We start from the raw sequence: 14,570 nt of genomic DNA on the forward strand, positions 1-14,570 counted from the left end.
TTTCACAAATAAACAATCGAGAAGAAAATCCAATTAGCTTTCCTGATAGTCCCATAGGATTGAGGGAACTGAAAAAGGATCAGAATGAAGAGGCTGAATCATTTTTCTTAGCCCTGTAAAAGCAGTCATGACTCATGTCACAGAAGGCACAAAGTTCTGAGGTCTCAGACGCATACCAAGTTTTTGTCATTGCAGAGTCTGATTTCGCCAAAGCCTGCAACACAACATGGCAGGATAAAAATACCTTGACATTTTGCTATTTTGATAAAGGCTTTGAGAATTGGCCTGTAGCTAGGGTCAGTTTGCTTCTAAAGACAAGTAGGAGTGATGGAGAAAGTTTTTGCCACACGTCCGCAAGACAAAATGCCATTTAAAATTTTCAGACCTCCTTTCCCCAGCACAGTGGAATTGCTTACAGCGCACCTGCCTCTCGAGGTGCTTGTGGCACCCTCCTCCCTTAAGAAGAAGGCCCCTTAAACTGGATATAAGCCATTCCCCTCACAACAAACGAGCATTTTTGATCTGTCAGACTTCTCCTCACCAGTCACACCACACACTACAACTATTTTATTTCACTTGTTGCTACAGCTGATAACTGAAACTGCCACAAGAGGAAAACAAAACAAAACAAAACAAAACAAACAAAAAAACACTCCCAGTGCCCAATTTTTATATATTGTGAGTTAATCGCTTCCTCATGACTTTCTGCAAGACGTCGTTCACAGAACATGGCAGCGGGGCTGTGCTGAGGGGGCTGCGCCTGCCCTGCCCTGCGGGTGTTCCCGCGCATTTTCCCGCCACTGCGGCGCCATTTTGTGCAGGCGACGTGCCGGCCAGCAGGGGGCAAATGGCGGCTGGCAGCCAGGGCCGTGCCCGGGGCTCGAGGCCAGGGATTTGGCAACATGAAAAGCCCCAGATGCCGTGGTGAGGCGCCGGCCTGACCTGAGGAAGGTACCTTTCCCTTCAAGTGCTTCCCCTGGGCCTTATTTCCCTGAAACTCAGGCTGGTGTTGCCCCCGGGGTGGTGAGGAGGTGCCTCCAGCTATAGTGTGGGAACACAGAGAAGCGTTTTCCTCAGAGTGTAACCTGCAGCTCCCCTGGTAGCTCACACTCTAAGCCTGTGAGGAAGGTTGATACCTGTCAACCTCTGGTGATAGCTGTTCTACGATGCATGTTTGCACGGCAGCCTAGGCAGTCCCATCCCAAAAATTCTGAAGTGTGACACCTGTTGTGCCTCACCTTCTCCTTGCCAGGTCTCCTTCCCCATCTTCCATGAGAAAGCCGATGGGCCTCACTTCAGACACCCATTCTTCTGCCAACAGGTTTATACAGCTTCAAATTTCCCATCCACAACTGTGGAGTTTTAAAGGAACATCCCCCTTGCTCCCTGACAGGCAGAAGACCAGAAGGCAAATATGCACCAGCTCCTGATGTCCCTGGCTCCGGCTCAGGTGCCTTTTGGTGAGCCAACCCTGGGTCCCCATCAATCAAAAGACATTTGCACCTCCTGTACCAACAGAGACCAGCAGGTAACCTCCTCAGAAGACACTTCCCTGCCTCACACCCTCAGTGGGCTGTAACCCCTCCTCCACAGGAGGCCCTGCCTCTATGGCTGTACTGGACCCTATGTCACTGATCAGCAGCTCTACCTACTTTATCCTTCACTGGGGGCTTGATTGAGATGTTTCCAAGTTCTCTTTTGCTGAGAGAGTTGCATGGCTTTTTTTTTTATTTTTCCTCATTTTCCCACACAATATTATGACTTTTTTTTTTTTTTGTCTGTGTGCTAGGTTCTAGGCACCAGGAATTGAGTTGTATAAATGAAGACTGGGGAGGGCTGTCATGAGAGGGAAGGAGATGGCACGTTGATACAGCATGTGCTCTGTAAGGCCTTTGGGGAGAGTGCGAACAATCACAGATCATCAAGAGTTCAGTCTCATAAATTTTCAGGCTTTTTGGGGACTGTTCAATGAGGATGTCATGCCTGCTGCAGAGATGCTTTAGGGTGACTGCCCGTTTTTTCCCAGTACATACTGCTGTAAAAACACAACAGGCCTTTTGAGAAGGCTGCATGTTTGATTAAGTACATGGCAAGCAAGCAGGGAAGAAACCCTCTGCTGTGTGACACAGTTCAGCTGGATTTCTGGTGAACAGAACAAATAAAAATAACACAGCCTGGTTCCCAAAACGCTTTCTAGGCAAAGGCAAGTCCATTTACAGACTGCTTTTTGCCAACAAAGCTCTGCAGTGCCTTCTGTACTCTGCTTGGGCATTGGCTCAGCACTGACAAGAGGCAGAAAGGTGCTCCGTGCTGAATCTCCAGCCCGACCTTCAGCTATCCACCTCTTTTTCGGTCAGAAAGTTGGCTGATAAAAGGCACACTGTAAGCTACACTCCGTTCTGCCTCCGTTCTGGCCTTGATGTTTTTTTGTTTATTTGTTTTTCCAAAGATGTTTTTTTTAGTCAGTTAATGTTACTACAATACTTTCCTCCAGGAGGGCAGTTGTAGATTGCAGGTGAGAGATACTTTGCTTGTAATCTGTGTTTGTGCATCCTTACTTTCCTCTTTGTCTCCCGGTGTGGGCTCTCCACAATAGTGTAACAGTCTCTGGGATCTGGACTTGATTTTTTTGGCATCCCACATTTTTGAAGTATCCAGAGCTTTGTGTTCAATACAGATTTGAACTATTTTTGCTGTATATGTATCCTTGCTTGAGTCTGAAATGCTGTACAGTTTGCAGGGCTTACCCTGCAATTTACTTCTGCATTAGGATTCAATCTACAACTGGAGCAATCAGATTTTCTGTGGAGACAGCACTTTTCCAAGTGCCAGATCAGTTCCCACAGTTCTGCCTGTTTAAGGAAGCTGTGTCACCTCTTCTGAACCTGAAAAAGGGACTTTGTAGCACTGAGAAGACTAGGCCTAGCTGCAGGTATTTGTTATCTGCCATTTTTTCCCTGTTCTGCCACAAAACATCTATTTTCTGTCCGTCTGTCTGCTAGAATGTAGCAAACACAGAAATTGGGAAAGAACAGATGGTAGTAAAGCTAACAGCAATTTAAAAATTTAAAAAATACAGAATTTTGTAAAGCAGTAAAATATTTGTGTCAGTTTAAACTTAGCCTCTGCTGTTTGTCCACATAAAAGTTCTGTACTAGGCACTTGGCTCAGGGCACAGCTGTGGTTTTGTCTTGAAGTCAAGTCTGGACTCTCATCCTTGGGTAAATCATGCAGCACTTCTGGGTTCTGTATTTATGTTTGTCTACTGTTAAAACTAGTGCTGATAATATTTAACCTTGTTTATATTTTAGCCGTATAGCATATCGCATACAGTCACATCCCCCAGCAAGGAGACTCAGCTGAAGCTAATTAAAGGCACTTATACCAGTGTCAGTATTCTGAAGGAAGGCAAAAATATAGATGAAAAAGGACCTTTACGTAACTTTGTCTCCACTAACAGTTAAAAAGGTACATAGGTTAAATTTCATCCTTCTGAAAAACAAACAAACAAACAATGGTACAGACCCACTGTTTTTGCCTAATGGATGTAGCTATGGTGTGTCACGGTCTGCCAGGCCTGTAGCAACAGTAAATAACAATCCCTGCCTCAGACATGTTAGTGCTTACTGTATGGTTTGAAAATCTTTTATCTCTTATCTTGTAAATCTCAGGTGTAACTTAAGCATGAAGTATGAGTGCTTTTATGCTGAGTTGAAGGAAGTGAAGAATTGATGGGAAAAAAAAGCAAACTCTACTAGGATGTGAATTATCTGGACAGAATTCCTAGAGTTTTCATAGACTTTCTGTAGGATTTTGCATAAATGACTTACAGGTTCACAGGTCAAGTGCCTGGGTGTTATTTTTGTTGTCTCAGGGCCACGATGTTGGATCATCTGTCTCGTCGTCTCTTAGTACTCTCAGACCTGGGAGCCAAGCTCTAAATAAGGCATTATTGGTGTTCCCAAAACACAGCAAGACTCCTAGAAGGAAGCAGTCATATGGTCTAAAATTTTGGCTAGATCTGTGCGGTGCCAGGAGTTGGACTTGATGATCCTTATGTGGGTCCCTTCCAACGCGGGATATTCTATGATTCTAAGTAACCTGCAGTGCTGGCTGGTACAGCAGAAAATCTTTTAAAACATTTCAGAAATCTGTTTGCCATGCTGTCCATTTGCAATGAAACAGGGGTAAAGCTGTCTGGCCTTTCTATGTTGCTGTAAAAAATCAGGAAAAGACCCACATTATTCACCTTACCTTTATAATTGTGACAAACCTGAAACTCAGGCCAAGTTCAGACCTGCTGACGGGACCAGGGCTTGTGGACTTTGTGGATTGCATGGAACAAACTGCAGAGGAGCTCCCAGGTGAGCGGGAGCTCCAAACGTGGGAGGACAGGCAGGACCAGCACCCACATCTCTGTGCCACTGCTGTCCCTGCAGCTGGGGATGGTGCCTCGCTTTTATTTAGCAAAGGAATGAAGAATCATATCCCCCAGGCACAGGGTGCTTCCTGACTGCTGTAATCCGTATCTCCTGTACTTTACATTCTAGTAGGTAGGTTGCTTTTTAAAGGTGATGTAAGAAACACAAAATATGAAAACACAACTTCCTAATGATGAGACATTAACAAAGCACCTTATTTAAACCACACGTTCACTGTAACCCTTGGTTTGGTTAGATCTCTGAGTGCACTAACAAGCCTTAATTGGGCTGATGAGCTTCATTTGAAGTCTCCACCCCACAGCCTGTAAGCTCAGCCTAGGTGGTCAGGTTCTGTTTGGGTTGTGTCTAGGCGTGCAGCTGATGTGGTCTTCTCTGGTGAATGAAGAATTTCTGCAATGTGGTCTTGCTAGTGACCTGGCCATTTTTAAATGCGTTTGGAGTTTTCCTGTTTATGGGTATGGGTGCTGTGCTTGGACATTTGGAATGGTGATGCTAAAAATATCCCTGATAACAGGGCAGTGGTTGAATGTCATGCTTGTGCCGTATATGTAGTTAAAACTTTGGAGAGAGAGGGTCGTGCCTAGGAGAGAGCTATTTTACTTTCTAACTCTCTACTGTTTGAAGAAGAGAGATTGTTCCTTGCTTGTATGATGCCACCTGAGGAGCATTGGTGTATGAAAGTCAGGTCTTGGGTGGGACTCTGGAGAAATGGGGATAAACCTGTTCATCACCCGTTTCACCTCCGCTTACACGTGGCTTGTTTATCTTGCTTGCTCAAACTGCAAACTAGTCTGAGTCAAGATAGTCTCTCCCTGTGTTTTTTTTTTTCTCTTGTGCTTCCTAAATGAGTTTTGCAGGGAGAACAGGGCTTTGAGTCACAAATATAAGGATAAATAACTGTGTTGGCTTAAATTTGCATGTACTGGTGAGATGACAAATGAGGTGTGTATGTATGCAAAGAGGTAAGGGTCTTCATGCCTAGTGTTTTTTTGTTGCTGCTGTTATAAAATATTAGCTTTTTATTGAAAAGAATAAATAAATAAACTGTCATTGATATTTTAAAATGTTTTTGGAGAGGTCAGAGCATTGTTTAAAATGTTCAGAATGATGCGTGAATGCCAGTAGTTCGCCTTATTTCAAACAAAAGGCTTACAAAAAAAACCATCCTAAATAATAAAAACTTATTTTAAGAGTTCTGAACTCCTAAACTTGAGATGTTTACTATTACTTTTCTCTGTACTTTTATCTTGCTTTCTGTCTCAATCTGGAATATGTAAGCTTCTAGATTATTTTTTTATGGTGGGTAGTGGAGATGGGGAAGGAAGGATACCTAAACAAATGTTAGGCCTGTTAGAACTGATTGCTCAAATTTTCTTCCAGCAAAGTCTGTAAGAAAAGCTTGAAACTAACTGAAAAAAAAAAAAAAAAAGTCAGTGAATCAGTTTCTATAAATCCAAAGTGCATACTTACATGTATGTTTGGGTTAAAAAACAAAACACTTCTGAAAAAGCTATGCTATTTTCCTTCTGTTTCTATGTGCCCTTGCATGAAGTTATGACTTTGCTTTTTAGGTGCTGTATCTCTGAACTTCCTTTGCTCTGGCATCTGTTCAGCTCATGCTCTAAGGGGTAGTGGCTGGGTAAGACGTGATCAGAGTGGACCTGCAGCTGTCCAAACGAAATGAAAGGTGAGTGTGAAGCAGGTATGAAATACACATGTGGCTGCGTGGCAGGATGAGGTCAGATCCTGAAGGCAGCTGTTCTGCTGGTGCAAAGCACCTTCCCTTGGACCAGCTGACTTCGTGGTGGGTGATGGTGTAGCCCAGTGCCCTGTCAGCACAGCTTGAATAAAAGCACACCCCACTTGGCCTTCACTTGCCCGCTGTTTGTGCGGATACTCCTCCCTCAGGCTCAGTGTGGCTGGGTGGTGGGGCACCTCGTCTGACACCCAGCTAGCCAGGGGCTGGCACAGCATTTACTGCACAAATCCAGCAGGTTAAATCCTTGCGATTGAGTGGGTACGGGGCCAAGATGGAGCGTTACATGGCTACGTAGTGATACTTTTCCTTCCCTTTCCTAAATGCTGAAGTGCATGGGAGGCAGCATGTTTGTTAATGCAGAAGAGTGCTTGGTCTAAGGGAGCACTGCTCTGGGACAGGCCTGCTCTGTAGGAGGTGGCTGTAACGCAGCAGGCTGAAGGGCTGAGCCGGCTGCTTGTGGTCAGGCATCAGGGAACCGAATTGTCCAGGGGCAGGTTTTCAGCTACCATGAAATTTCACCATGCCTGTGGAATGGGTTTCACCAGCTGAACATCTCCCTTTAAAACCCTGCAGTGTCTCTAGGCTAATGAATTTTAGCCGTGGGATAAGCTCCGTGCATGTCTGCAGATGATCTGTGTCTATAACTCTTTCCATAAGAGTAGCTCGCAGTCAGGAAGCTGGTGGTGTTCCGGATCTGATGTGTTTGAATGTCCTCGGGTCTTTGCTGTCCCCTGCTATAAAAGATCCTCTCTGCACAAGCAAATAACCAGACCAAAAAAAAAAAAATCAATTTCTGTAACATATGTTGGTCAGTTGAGCCAATTTTGCCCTGAAAAAGACAAATCTCCAGAAGGGACACGCTGCTTCTGATATATTCGGTTAGCAAGCAATAAAATGCTTTGTCTGGATTTATTTGAATCTGCAGTTTGAATTGCTTAGAGCTTTTTTTTTTTTTTCCTCTGATGTTGCTCACAGCAAAAAACGTAGTTAATGGAGCCCTTTAAATGTTTTCAATATTTTTTCAGTTGGAAAGACTGATTTAAAAAAAAATCAAGCTAGGAATGTAGGATTGGAAGGAGCCTTCAGGTGCCTGCTCTGTCCCCTGCCATTGGAAGGAAAACAATCCATTTTATAAACTGATCAAGATTTTATTGGCATATTAATTGAGGCTTTGTTTCCAGCAGCCCAGTGAGAAGGCTGATGTTTAGAAAGCTTATTTCCAGCGCAAATGTGTTTATGGGCAATTTATAATGATTTATTCTTGGGCTGGCATTGTCCCCTAGCTGAAATTACTTGTCTCTTCTTTTGTTATTTGCCATTTCTGTGTTTTTTTTTGCAACTGCTGTACTTAGCAGCACTTCATAAATTGCCCTCTTAAGACAGTTTTACGCTCTGCTTCTGCTGAAAGAGGAGAGGCTTGCTTTCCCCTTAGCTGCGCAGTCCTGCTGTTCCCTTTGTCAAATCCAGCCGTGCTGCAGCAGCAGGGTGAGCTGCACCAGCTCCTGACTGCACTCCTCCGATATAAAGGAGGTGGCCAGAATGTGGGATGGGGGTGAGCAGGACTGCCCTTCTGGTAGTAAGCTGCTGCAGATAAAACACCCTGAAACTGCAGTCCCAGCCTTAATTTTGCTGGCTATCCAAGGAAAGATTTGGCGTTGCTTCCCACCCCTTTCATGCAGTAGGTTTTCTGTGCTGTGTTCATCCTAGAGCCCTTTTCCGTGCTGACTCCAGTTGAAATTCATCTGTCTTGAACTTGGTGAGCAGAGCTGCATGCAGCATTTCTGAGGCAGCCTTACCAGTGCCTCGTACAGTGCCACAAAACCCTACCCTCCCTCTCCTGGGAATGCATCAGCAAATTCATCTCACCATCATACTTGCCTCTGTCACAGAAGGTAAGCTTCCACTCTGGGCAGCACTGATGCATGAGGCATGACCTTTATTTCCCCTTACTGCTGTGGGGATCCTGTGAGTCAGAGCTCCTTGGAGCTTTTACAGCATTATCTGAACCCGCAGAGTTAGTGCTGCGAGATTTGCTTTGCTGAAAACTGGGTGCTTCCAGAAAGCCTGGAGCTTAGGAAAACTCGAATAAGGGAAGACATGCGTTGGTAGCTACCCAGGGTAAAATCCTGGCATTACTTTCAGTGACTTGATAGAGTAAGGATTCAATAAGGATAATTTGTCCTTTACCACCACGTCTTGCTGACTCAATGAGGACCTTACCTTACCTGATGTCTAATAACTGCTCAACGTGATTCATCCTTAATTTAAGCATGAAAATAGGAAAACAGTGGGGAGAGGAAAGGAGTGGGAAGTAGGAAACTCCAAACCTCCAGAACGCTTTGTATCCAATTTAATTTCAGCCAAGCTGGTGTTTCACCTTGGTGAAAGAAGAAAGCTTAGCCACTCCATCCAGTATTGTGAGGAGCTAGGTGATGTGCGAAATAAATTTGACCTGAAGAAACAAGAAAGGGGGGTGCAGTCTCCTGCCATAAATAAGCAATTAAAAGCTATCCTCTTGCAGCAGTGGCAGCTGCCTAATTAGGTGCTAAAAATATCCTTGGCAGTCTGTGAAAAATATATGCTTGCGTGCTGGTGACATAACTGGTGCTTCACCCTTTGTAGAGGATGCAAGAAACCAAGGATTGATGTCTGTGCTAAGTAATGGCTGCTTCCTCTCGCTGCACAGGCTGTGCATCCCCAGCTTCTGACTCATGCTGAGGCCCTGGATTTTCAACGGAGTGCCAGCTCCTTCTGCGCTCCTCCTTTTAAATTGCATTCTGAGTTTGCAGAAGGCTTGCTTTCAGGGTATCTTCTTTTTCTGCTGTTACTTTCTTTTTATTTAATCGGGAAGGGGTAAAGCGGGACTACAGATCAGCAGTTGTCTTGAAGCATAATTGTATGGTACAGCCCCTGTACAATTTGTACAATCCAGAGCAGAGGACTTTTTGTCTTTGCCTGCGGTTGCCTATTAATGCCAGCAGCCCAGATTTGCCTTTCAAAAAGAGGAAAGAAAAAATAAGGTGTGGGGTGGGGTTGATGTGGGGACCCCAGTCAAAGCCAAGCCCCAGGCACCTTCATGTTTTGCTTTCTTTCTCCCTGGCAGCAAGTTGCTGGTATGATTTTTTTCTTCACAATCCAGCAGGTGGTGTTAGATGGCTATTTAATGACTAGCATGGGACTGAAAGAAGATCTCGCTGGTGATAGAGCTGAGAGGATGCAAGAAAAAAAACACTTCTGCAGGGATGTTCAGTGGATCTGAAAGCTGGGATAGGCTATGGTATTAAGCATCTGCATGTATGATTTTAGCTCACTACTAGTGGGGGGAAGGGGAGCTTCATAGCCGTAGTATTCTACGAAAAGTGAAACTCCTGTGACATCTATCATTCTTTTTCCACCAAGGGCTTGAGTGTATTTAACTCCAGTGGCACAGAATTAATATAACCGTAACCCTTCCTGAATGCTTTGAGGTTAGGGGTGTTTCCAAGTTATTTTTGCTTTTTTTGATTAATTATTTTTTCCTTGCATGCCCTGAAGAGGGAGGGTGATGCAACACAATTGGTCTGCAGTGCACTGCTGTGACAGGAGTATCTCCTAAAACACACTGTGCATATAAAGGCAATGTGTGGTGGAATGAATAAAATATGAGCTCAGCAGGCTATGCATTGTCCAGTCAGGCTAAAAGATGACACCAGTCTCTGACTGCTTTTCATTAGGAGGTGGGAGTAAGGTGTTAAATCTTGGTCACGTTCCTTGAAAACAACTGTCTGTCCATGCTGCTGCTGTGGACCTGTTATGGATGATAATACCCATGGAAACTGATAAGTGTGAGGTGATTAGTGCTGCTGGGTGGGGTATGACAACACATAAATAAGCCAGATAGGTGTCTATATACACACACAAGCTATCATTTAGTACTCAACAGGAAAGATCTTAGGTTTGTTATGAATATTTTGTAAACTGCTTAGGGCGCAGCAGCTAGAAAGTAAGGAATTGTGGGGAAAGATAGACGTTAAGGCATCCATTCTGTTACCATGCAAGTCAGTATTGTAACCTATCCTTTTAATACAGTTTTAAGTAGTCAGTTTTAACAACTCTGCCTCAAAAAGATTATGTAAGAGCTAGAAAAAAAAAATAAGGAAACGGGAGCAAGTCTCTGACTTTGACTGTGCTTGTTCTGTGTTAGAAGAGGGCTTACGTAGTTTTTACCTCACCCTGGAAGAGGTGACAGGAGTAGGATATGGGGGAGTGCTATTAATGATGTGCTAAAGATGAGTAGGGAAAGGCTGTTTGCAATTTCTTGTAATGCAATTGGAGGCAGTGCCCCCAAAAGACTTTTTTTTTAAACCTGCTGGTTGATGAATAGAAGCATCTTTTCCTGTAGTGCGTAACGCAATTATGGAGCTTGTTTTAATTTTATTATATTTTGTGGAAGTTAGAATATAAATGGATCCAAAATAGTGAGAAGACCATTATTGGCTCTAAAACCAGCTTTATGAATGCGGGTTCTGTTAATATTCCACAAGAATGGTTAGCTTATGTGCTCCCTTTTCAGTCTCTTACCAAGCTTAGTCTTTGCTGGCTTTTCTTGGTAGGTCTGCATTCTAGACCCCAGGGCTAGGTTCAAGTATGTTGTTCAGACTCAACATCAAACAGTGAACAGAATGAGACGGAAAATCATCAGCAGAGCAGTCCTGACATGCCACTCAAGGGCATAATTTATGCAATCCCAGGAAATTTGTTTTATAAAGTGACAGCTTTTAGTGATGGGGTAATGTATTCTGCTTGGTAGACTTGTTCCTGAGCAGTCACTAAGAATAGCAAAGCATTAGGGTATACAGGAGTTCTGGGTAGAGGCACAGAAAACGAGACAATGGTGGAGCGATGTGATTAGTCTGCTATTAGACTGCAAGGCTCGTGTTTCTTGGGAAGCTTTTTGGCTTTTGGCTGGAGACATGGTTACTCTCCTGTAGTCCATGAGAAGTAGTGCATAAATACACATCCAGTAATGAGAATAATTCGTATTTTGATATTTTGTTTTATAGGTTCCAATAGCAGTTTACAAACTACCAGTCACAAAGGGGGCTTTATCAATATCTGGTCTGGAAAGCTGAGCCATCCATAAGTATGACCAGCCTTGGACAGGATGCTCGCTGGAAATCATGGCTGTGCTGGGCTACTCACGCCACAAATTGAGCGAACTTCCAGGCTTTGTTTGGCCTTGTTTTTCTTCATGTGCTTGATGATGACAGAGGAGGTGTCAGGATGTGGTGTCTTTTCTGGCCTACTTGCAGTATCCTTTAGAGTAGGGAGGGTTGTGTTCTTGCCCTCTGCACTGAACTGCCAGAGGGGATTTGACTTCTGTAAGAAGGGCCAGATTTTCTTTTTATTGCTTTGCTCAAGAAATAGTAAAGAAGAAGAGTGTGTAAGGAAAGGCTTCTGGCTAGCACATCTCAAAGTCTGTGCTTGTTCCAAGTGGGACCTGATGTCTAGTAGTACCAGCTGATATCTCATGTATGTGCAATTCTGCATTGCAGATCTGTTGTAAATGAACTGGCTGGGTATGTAGTATCCTGTGCTTGAGCATTTAACCTTTTTCCTTGGGCTTGCTTAGCTCTCTGTTACTCTTTAAAAATGGCTCCACTGCTTTTATCCCATCTGCTTCATGTCTGCAATTGCAATCCCTGGTAGAAACAGACTTTTTACTTTTTCTGTACTATAATAAAATAAAAAATAAGTGTCTGAAGAGAATTAATGTCAATTTAGTTGATCAGTTTCAGACATGGTTCAGATACATGGTTAGATGTATCCCCATCCTATGTGGGCTGAGAGGGAGCAGAGGCTTTCAGAATGGCCCTTGGTAGCCGAGGAGGTGCAAGTTCATAATAACTGTTGCTGTGGTAACAAATCAGCGCTGTCTCTGGACTGAGTTTTCGCTGATAGGTGCTAACATTTAAAGTGATTGACCTGGACCGGGAGACATGATGGTGGCACAGTTGTGAAATGGGATTAGCCACTTGAAGTGCATTAAGCAAAGACATCTGGAACTTGCCCAGGTGGTTCTGAAGATCGGTGAAGGACAGTCTTTCAGGATGTTCAGATGTTCAGCAGTCTAAACAAAATATGGTTACATTGATGCAACAGTCCACGGGCTTTCTTTCCTTTGCTTTCTTATTGTCAATTTTGGTAAAAAATAAAAAAAAATAATAATAAAAAATAATAATATCCAAGGGCTGCTTTAAGAAATTGGTATGCTTCAGATGCATTCCAAATCCTCCTCTCCTTGCTAATAGCCACTGACCAGGCTGTTGGGAATCTATGCTGTTACTGTCCATGCTGAGGCAAGGTCTTCAAAATGTTCAGGACAGTTTCCACTAGCACTAAACTTGCACCAAAAGATTGAAAATGGGAGTATTGGGCTGGAATATAAACATCTTCTCCCAGTTAAGCTTTTTAAATACAAATTGCTCTATATTTAGAGGCTGTCTAGTAGGATTAAAAACATTTTTTATGTTTAATAATCCCTGTGGACTGAAAGAACATCATACATTATTCAAATGGCCTGTATGCTCTGTTAATTGTGTTTTAGTGTTTATTCTCAAAGAAATGTGAGTGGAACTCCACTGTAGTTATGTTTGGTTTCACTATCTGGTGCTCACGCACTGACTCCATACCCTGATATCATCTTTCTGGGATGTGAAAAGGTTTATTTCACCAAAGCTTTTTTTTTTTCCTCTTACTGTAAAGCCATGTTTGTTCATATAGCAACTCTGGAGCTTGAGAAGCCTATTTTTTTCTAAAAGATTTCCTATTTTCAGAATGAACTAAGTCATGTATCCTGTTTCTATATGAAGCATCTCCTTTTTTTTTTTTTTGGTGATAGCTGTGAGTTTTATGGTTTATAAACTCAGATTAAACACTTTCTAATAACTTTTCTTTTCAGGGCTGCACCATCCTTTTTCTGACACAAAGTATTTTTTTTTTGTCAATACAAAATGTGGTTGTTTCTTCTGGAATTCTTTATTATGTTTTAAGATAGTTATTCCTCTTGTACTGTGCCTGTAGTGTCACATTAATGCACCTTAAATGGCCTGGTGACTTGGGACAGGGCTTTCAGAAGTTCCAGATATGGCAATTGCTATATGATATTAGATGCTATTCTATTTTTATGCACTGTTGATCTTCAGTGAACTTGTGGTACCAGTGGCTTTTCCTTGAAGAATTGTACTCTGCTTTCTGTATTTCCTTATATGAGAAATGTTTTGAACTTAAACTCTGCTTCCATTTTTTTTTTAAAGCAATTATTTTTCATAATGAAGCAATGTTCCTATCTGCTTCCAGTGATGAAAGAAACTGCTTGAGTACCAAAGGCGTGAAATAACTGCAATACCTTGTTAGCTGCCTAGTGCTTTGCTAACTAACTACTGGTGGAAGTTTGCAAAGAGCGGCGGTGTAAGCCTGCAGAACTCCCATATGTATGCTGCTAAAGAACACGTGCTTTCTGAAGGTGCAGTTAGTCAGATTACGGTCTCACAGTCCTAGTTCTTCAGTTGATTAGCTCCATATCTGAGGCAAATTCTGATCCAGAAAGATTAAGTGTGTGAGGATTACCTTTCCTGTGAGTCTGTGCTATAGTTAATCTGTTCTGCAAAACTTTCTGAGCATTGACCAGGTCAGGAAACTTGTTTGCTCATAATTTGCTTTTAGCCACCTTCGAAGGTAAAAGTTAGCTGATGGATCTTCACCCTGTGCTCAACTGGATGAGGAGAAAAGAGCTAGTAACTTTTTTTTTTATTACCTATACTACAGGATACTGAAGTGTTTCCCTCTCCCTGCCTCCTATCTGTATTCTGGACCAAATGATGCGGCGTCATTCTAGAAACTGGTAAGTAAGCTAATGTGATAAGGAAGGCTATTCACCACTGAGATCATGTCCTTGTAGCAAGGATGTGTGAAGTTTAGTCAGAGACTTAAGTTCTGGAGCTTTCCTTCAGTTCTGCCTTTAGGTCTGGAGCTATCTAGCAACATGCTAGAGAACTTAAAGCATGAAATGAAATTTGAGTGAATGGCAAAATACCTGATGAATTCAGGAAGGGGGAGCCAGCATTCACTTTGTCTTTCCTTGATATCCAGTACTCCTCCTTCCTCTCTCTTCTCCCCCTACCCTGGAAGAGAATATTGCTGAACGAGCAGAACTTGGAGCTGGCTACCTAGCTGCCTACTACTCCTCTGTCACCGAGTCCAGTGGTTAAGGAGCCCACAGGGGGTACCATGAGAATTACTATTTCCTGTAGTGAAAATTTCACAGGTGAACTTGGGTAAATAGCTTCCATTTCATGTAGCTGTTTTTTCAGCTCAGGTAGGCTGGAATG

At 43.1% G+C, this 14,570-nt stretch overlaps 1 long non-coding RNA gene across 3 annotated transcripts in view; it reads left to right on the forward strand.

Moving 5' to 3' along the window:
* The first annotated feature begins 4,752 nt into the window (after nucleotides 1–4,752).
* LOC137863268 (uncharacterized) overlaps nucleotides 4,753–14,570 on the forward strand; it is a 39,218-nt gene continuing 29,400 nt past the window's right edge. For all 3 annotated transcript variants that reach the window (XR_011100827.1, XR_011100833.1, XR_011100820.1), the window contains exons 1-3: nucleotides 4,753–4,897; nucleotides 6,014–6,129; nucleotides 14,008–14,083. This is a non-coding gene — a long non-coding RNA (uncharacterized lncRNA). The remainder of the gene's footprint in view (nucleotides 4,898–6,013; nucleotides 6,130–14,007; nucleotides 14,084–14,570) is intronic.

This window comes from Anas acuta, chromosome 1, assembly GCF_963932015.1.
Source record: "Anas acuta chromosome 1, bAnaAcu1.1, whole genome shotgun sequence".
Taxonomy (NCBI): Eukaryota; Metazoa; Chordata; class Aves; order Anseriformes; family Anatidae; genus Anas; species Anas acuta.